Source organism: Canis aureus, chromosome 23, assembly GCF_053574225.1.
Source record: "Canis aureus isolate CA01 chromosome 23, VMU_Caureus_v.1.0, whole genome shotgun sequence".
In the NCBI taxonomy this organism is placed as follows: domain Eukaryota; kingdom Metazoa; phylum Chordata; class Mammalia; order Carnivora; family Canidae; genus Canis; species Canis aureus.
Window position 1 is genome coordinate 9,770,707 of NC_135633.1, and position 7,389 is coordinate 9,778,095.

At 48.5% G+C, this 7,389-nt stretch overlaps 1 long non-coding RNA gene across 1 annotated transcript; it reads left to right on the forward strand.

Moving 5' to 3' along the window:
* Positions 1-3,868: 3,868 nt before the first annotated feature.
* Positions 3,869-6,835, forward strand: LOC144295252 (uncharacterized). The gene is made up of 3 exons (XR_013362589.1): positions 3,869-4,280; positions 4,867-5,080; positions 5,374-6,835. It is a non-coding gene; the product is annotated as an uncharacterized LOC144295252 (long non-coding RNA).
* Positions 6,836-7,389: the final 554 nt, after the last annotated feature.

Genomic DNA, 7,389 nt, shown 5'->3' on the forward strand with positions numbered 1-7,389 from the left:
ATGTGGGACTCGATCCTGGGACCTTGGGATCACGCCCCGGGCCGAAGACAAGGGCCAAATCGTTGAGCCACCCAGGGATCCCCCCAACAAGGAGTTTTAAACATCCTGGGGTGGCACTACAGCCCTAGTGCTACCTCCCAACTTGGTGCTGGGCCAGGAGAAGCCTACAGGCTGCCTTCTGTGAACCCCTCCCACAATGAGCCTCTTTCTTTTTCTTTCTTTTTTTTCCTCTTTCTTTTTCTTTTGGAGACCCACCCAGCTCTCCCCCAAACCCGTGCTGACCTGACACCCACTTGGAGTGGGGAGCAGCCCTCTTTCAATGATAGAATTAACAATGAGAGGTTCAGAGCCAGGGGCAATAGGGTGAGAATCAAGACTTGGGTTTTGGGGGTCACCCACAGCCTTCTCTGTCCCCTCCAGGCCCCTTCTGGAAGGAGGCCCAGTGGGTGGTGAACTCTGTCACTGTGCTCTCTTCCCAGTTGGGGGCCATGGGGATACCTACCTTACCAGAATGGGAGATAGAGTTGCTGCCTCGAGGACTTGGTGGTATGCACACGGCGCTCACACACACACACACACACACACACCCTCCCTACAGGGTCCTGCCTAGGAAAACACTGGATTGAGAGTTAAAACTACTGTACTTGGTGCCAGCCACTGCCTTCTCTGGGACTTACTAGCTTTGTTAACTGGGCGCATCACCCCATTTTTGGAGCCTGGTTTTCCTTGTCAGAAAATGGAGAAATGGGGCAGCCTGGGTGGCTCAGCAGTTTAGCGCCGCCTTCGGCCCCGGGTGTGATCCTGGAGACCCGGATCGAGTCCCACATCGGGCTCCCTGCAGGGAGCCTGCTTCTCCCTCTGCCTGTGTCTCTGCCCCTCTCTCTCTCTCTCTGTCATGAATAAATAAATAAATAAATCTTTAAAAAAAAAAAGAAAGAAAATGGAGAAATGGGGCTAGAAGAAATGTGCAAACATGTCCATTTTCCTTTCTTTTTTTTTAAGATTTTATTTATTTATTCATGAGAGACAGAAAGACAGAGAGGCAGAGGCACAGGCAGAGGGAGAAGCAGGCTCCATGGAAGGACCCTGATGTGAGACTCGATCCTGGATCCCGGGATCATAACCTGAGCCGGAGGCAGATGCTCAACTGCTAAGCCACCAAGGCATCTCCAGCCAAACCCTTTCATGTCACCTAAGGGATCGTTCTCAGAGCATGGCCAAGTCAGGACATTTTTTTCATTCCTCTGGACTTTAGTTTCTGTGTGGAGAAAAATGAGAGGACGGGGCCCTAGAAGTGGTTCTCAACAAGCAAGACGGATCAAAATTACTTGGGAAGCCTTTTAAAAAACATAGATACCCTTGCCCCCTCCCAGACCTACTAATTAAGTGGCAGAGATTTTAATAAGACGGATACACAAATCCTCAAATATAGAAAGTATGAGAACTAGAATTGTCATCTGCAGGGCCCAAATCAATGTTTGATTGCTCAGTAGGCAATAATCATATATACAAGTCACATGCAAACCAGGGGCATCTCCCCCCTCTCCCCCCCACCCCACCCCCCGCGGATGCTGGTTATTCTCTGCCCTCTCACTACCTAGTTCCACTCTCAGCCCTCTCTCCCCTGACCCTGGAGGATGACCTCTATGAACTATATCACTGGGGCTCACTTGCCCTCTGGCTCCCGACTGAGTTTGGCTACCAAGAGTCACAGGCAGGTCTGAAGGTGAAAGGAGAGGATGACTGGGGATCCCCACCACTACTACCCCCAGCTTCCTGGGCTGAGCTGAAGTTCTAGCAGTGGCTGTGCTCCTCCATGCCCATAGCTCCAGGCTCCCACTCTGGACCTCAGGCCTAGGGATGGCAACTCCTTCCTGCTGTCCTGAGTCTTTAGGTAGGTATCTCTCCAGCCCTGACTGGTTTTTCTAAACCTGCCCACATCTCTGCCAAGAGTCATTACATTCTCTTCTATTATATTCTTGAGGGTGTCAGGGCCCTGACCGATACAGTCACCAACAAAGCAGAGGTACTGTCCCTTCCCAAAAAGAAAGAGCTGATGTCATCTCTAGTCTGTGGATGAGATTTCTTGTTTGTTTCAAAAATAAAATTTTATTTTAACTTTTAGTGTTTTTAATGTCAAGGTGCGTATTGTAGGGAACAGAGAGTAGAATAGGACTGCCTGAAATCAGGCTTTCCTTCCCCCTCTGGACCCAAATGACTGCTGTTAGTAAGGTCTTTTCCTCACAGCTTTGTAAATCTTTCTTTACTTGTCTGTCTCCCCTCTGTAAGAATGTGAGTCCATCCATCCATCCATCCACCCAACACATGTTTACTGTGCACCAACTATGTGCTATTTACTGTGTTAGATGCTGGGGTTTATTTATTTTTTATTTTTTTTAAAGATTTATTTATTTATTTATTCATGATAGATGTAGAGAGAGAAGGAGAGAGGCAGAGACACAGGAGGACAGAGAAGCAGGATCCACACCAGGAGCCCGACGCGGGACTCAATCCCGGGACTCCAGGACCGCGCCCTGGGCCAAAGGCAGGTGCCAAACTGCTGAGCCACCCAGGGATCCCCCCAGATGCTGGGGTTTAAACACTGTGGTGAGGTATAGGCTCTGTCCTCATGGAGCACACAGTTCAGGTCAGGCAGGCAAGTAAACAATTATTATGTAATGCAGCAATTGAAATAATTGAGGTTTAAAGTATGTTTCAGGTGACGTCAGAAAGACATCAGGATCATTCATTGGGCCTGGAGGAGCTGAGGAAGCTGGGGCTAACTCCAAAGGGATGGGTTGGTCTATACTGAGTAAACACCAATGGAAATAATGTTCTAGGCAGAGGGAATTGGATGTGTGCACAGGAGCACAAGAAACAGGCTGAATTCAGAGAAATGCCTGCAGTACTGGCATGAGCTACAAAGTGAGAAGAGTGAACCTGTAGAAGTAAGCATGATCCAGGTCAGAGGGGATCTGAATGTTCTGGCTAAGGAGTTTGAACTTGATCTATAGATGACAGTGGGCTAGGTGTCCTCTGTTCCTTAGCTTCTCTGATTGTTCCCAGATCTCACACAACAGATCCATGGATAATGCATAGAAATGGTGACCAACCATCATTGTGGGCTAGCCTCACTTTCTCCTGTGAGGCTTCATCTAGTAGCTCCTCCGTCTCTGACCCCCATGGTTGTTGCAGGATATTTTGTTCTCATTTGGTTTGCTCCACTTGGCATTCTAATCCAGCTCTAAACTGTTTACCTTATTCTTGACCCATTGCTGGATCTCAGCTAATTTCTCTATATTTGTTCCGGGCCCCCAGAACATTTTTAACCAACTCTCAGAGCCACCCCATCACATCCCACCCTGCTCATGCCCCACCTGTAAATCTGAGAAGGAGAGTCAGACATCAGGGAAGAGGTGTTCAAGAGGGAGTGGCAACTTCAGATATTCCAATAATAGTGTGGGGGAGTTGATCAGTTCTTACGAGTGAGTTTAATGTGTGTCAGTCAAATGGAGGTGTTTGTGAGGACCTGGATACAAATCTGGGGCTCAGGACCAAGGTAAAGACAGGGATATAGATTTGGAATTCATAGCCATACTGAGGACTACATGGATGAGATTAACCAGGGAAAGGTCTTAAGGAAATAGAGAGGAGGGGCCAGACCAAGCCCTGGGGGATATGATATTTAAGAGGGGGGAAAATGGAGAACCAGAAAAGAAACAAACATACAGGCAAACAGATATATCTGGCTCTAGCCATATATCCCCAGGACCAAGTACACTCACAAGGAGAGAGACGGACACACCCAGAGAAATATATGCTTACACAGATGATCTGTGGTCTCAGTTTGGTTGCCTCCTTCCAGAATGGTGACAGATGGTGATTCCACTTCCCCATTATGGTAGGTCAGAAGCTTTGAAGACAGAGGACAATGACCCGTCTCCATTCCTGATTGTGTGCTCCATCAGTTCATGGTCTGTGTGAGGTTCAACACCCCAAGCCCAGCCCAAGACATTCCTATAGGTCTCCCTCTGCTTACAGGAGTCAGCCTAGGAATATGAAATCTGAGTACCACCCAACCCCTGAAGACATCCATTCCAGAATTCTCTATCATGCTGGAGCCCACTTGGGCCTGGCCAGTGAGCCCTGAGGTACCTGACATAGCCCATGATACAGGGTCTGCTGCTGGAGCCTTTATGAAGAAGACAAAGATTTTACCAAGACTCATCTTTCCAGACACTTGGGGCTAAATTTTAATGCTCTCTTGAGATAGTACGTGGGTCAGTGTCCTTAGGGATTTTTGATTGATTTTTGGGCTTGGAACCCCACACCTGGGTTTTTACTCCTCTTTCCTTTCCTTTGTCTACTGACAAGGGCATTATGAGGCCTTGAGACCTAAGTGGATTTCTCTGACTGTAAAGCTACCAAACCAAGGGTTTCTTAATGGGGTTTAATACCAGAGATGCCCCAGGAGGGATCCCTGATTTCAGTACAGTGTGTAGGATTAAATGAGCTCTAACACCCAAACTTCTAAAGTCTCGTTCTCTGTGAAGTCCAGTGTGTTAGACAGTTCTCATGTTGGGGTCACCCGAGTTCAGCTGTCTATCAACCTCAGCCCTACTCCTCTCCCTTTTCCATCTAAACCCTAAGCATTTTGGGTTGGTCTTTTTGGGTTCTTCCTTCCACTGCTCCTTCCTAAATGTTGAGATATTAATATGAGGAAGTAGAAACAAGAAAGGAGAACTATCTGGGATGTGAACAAGAGGATAGGTTTTGAAGAGAAAAAAAAAATAACTCTAGATGACCCCACTCACCAAGCTCCAGGACTCTGTATGACTAATTATCTCTCTCTCTCTCTTTTTTAAGGATTTTATTTATTCATGAGAGACACACACACAGAGAGGCAGAGACACAGGCAGAGGGAGATGCAGGCTCCTTGCAGGGAGCCTGATGCGGGACCCGATTTCTGGACCCCAGGATCACACCCCAAGCTGCTGAAGGCAAATACTCAACCGCTGAGCCACCCAGGTGTCCCGACTAACTATCTCCTTAACACCACTGCCTGAAGACCAGTCTTGGGGTAACAGGCCAGAGCCCAGACCCTCCTGTCTTTTCCTCTCAAAGACTCCATATTCCCAGAGAGATGATGGCCCCTGCCCCGACCCTTCCTTCAGTTACTCCCCTCAGATACAACCATTCATTCATGTCACTGATATTTATTAACCACTTAGAATGGGCCAGGCTGTAATCTGGGACATAGACATGAATGAAACATCCCTTCCCTGTCCTCCTGGAGCTCACAGTCTAGTGGGAATGGCCAACACAATAACCATCGCCTCAGCTTCTCACCTTCATCCTGTCTCCTCTCCTCAGATCTCCCAAGACCAGAAAATTGGGTAGGGACAATGAAGACTGGCTGGACCTGCTCCAGGAGATTCCTCCCTGATGGGACAGTGAGGCTGAGGCACCTATGCAGGGACCAGGAGAATTATATGCATTACCTTAGTCGCCTCCAAATCCTTGTTCCAGCTCAGCTTCCTGCCTCCCATCAGGAGAAAAGAGGGCTTTGGGAGCATGATGTACTCAAATATTACAATAGGGTTTAAACTGCAAAAGAGAAAGAGCTGGAATTGTGACCATAGCCCTCTCCTCATGCCCTGCCACGGTGGCTCCTCACTCAGCCAGGCTCAGACAAGGAAAGCGCAATCAAGTGCGAATGCGAGGCAGTTCTCCCATCCTCTCAAAATTGGCCTATTCTTCATTATCGCCACACACACCAGAAAGTCTGCACACCCCACTCGGCAATAATATCCAAACTCCACTGTGCAGAGAAGTGTTATGAGTGATCTGTGTTTGCTGCAGGACGAGCTAAGGAAACAGGCATACACTGTAGAAGGGAGATTGCATTAAAACCAGCAGTACCACATTTTAGGATTTCTAGAACAAGTCTAATTTAAGAAAACAGGACACTGAATAGGGGTTGCCATTTTCTTCTAAAGATTTTACTTATTTATATGAGAGAGAGAGAGCACGCGCACAAGCAGAGTGAAGAGCAGATGGAGGGGGAGAAGCAGGCTCCCCACTGAGCAGGGAGCCCAACTTGGGGCTCGATCCCAGGACCCCAGGATCATGACAGGAGCCAGAGGCAAGACACTTAACCGACTGAGCCACCCAGGCGCCCTGCCAATTTTTTATTTTGCCACGTAAAGACTGAAAAAGGAAAAAGAATCAACTACCTATCACCCCCCCTTTTGTAAAGGAAGAAACATTTTAACCCTAGCAACAAAAAAAATAATCTCAGGTCTGAGGCCAATCCTTTCAATAGGCTTCCAGCTAGCAAAAAGGGTTGCATTACTTTGATTTTTCCAGTTTCTTCTAGGCCAGCGTTGGGCCTGTAGGCCCTATGAAGAATGAGGCACACAGAGGGAGCGTGGGCCATGGCAGTGGGTGGGGTCACAGAGGCCAGCAGCTCCTGCTTAGGGTCCCAGCACCACTTGCTTCTCTCGGGTACACGGTACACGATTGAATCTTTCCAAGTCTCAGTTTTCTTTGGGGAAATGACCGGTTCCCTGGGAGTTTCTGTGGTTGCTTAATGCCAAAAGTACAGGAGGCACCTAGACAGCAGTGACCTGGTGCTGAAATAAGTGCTCGGTACGTAATGCTTACCTTCCTTCCAGAGCGGGCATTGAGCTGCCCAGAATGACTCAGGCACCTGCTCTCCTGGGGGCCAGTGGGACTTCTCACCCCCAGACTCGGGAGAGCAGCATAGTCGCTTGGGAGGCTTGTTAACAGGTGCAGGTGACTGAACTCCGCCCAGGAGTTTTGCCTCAGTGGCTTTAGAGTGAGTGGGGCTCCGGCATCCGTGTTTTTTTTTTTTTAAAGATTTTATTAATTTATTCATGAGAGACACATAGAGAGAGTCAGAGACACACGCAGAGGGAGAAGCAGGCTCCATGCAGGGGGCCCGATGGGGGACTCGATCCCGGGTCTCCAGGATCAAGCCCTGAGCCAAAAAGAAAGAAAGAGAAAGAAAGAAAGAAAGAAAGAAAGAAAGAAAGAAAGAAAGAGAGAGAGAGAGAGAGAGAGAGAGAGAGAGAGAGAAAGAAAGAAAGAAAGAAAGAAAGAAAGAAAGAAAGAAAGAAAGAAAGAAGAAAGAACAGACGCTCCCACTGAGCCCCCCCGGGGGAACCCCATGGCATCTGTGTTTTTAACAAGCTCCCCAAAGGTTTCTTTGGCCTACTGGGGTTGAGAACCCCCGTACTGGGTGGGAGCATAGACATCAGCAAATAGCCACAGGGCACCGTGCCCGGAGCTGTGGGGGAGGCCAAGAGGCTTCCCAGCCCCAGGGCATCCAAGAGCTTGAAGAACAGGCCAGGTGACCCGGGCAGA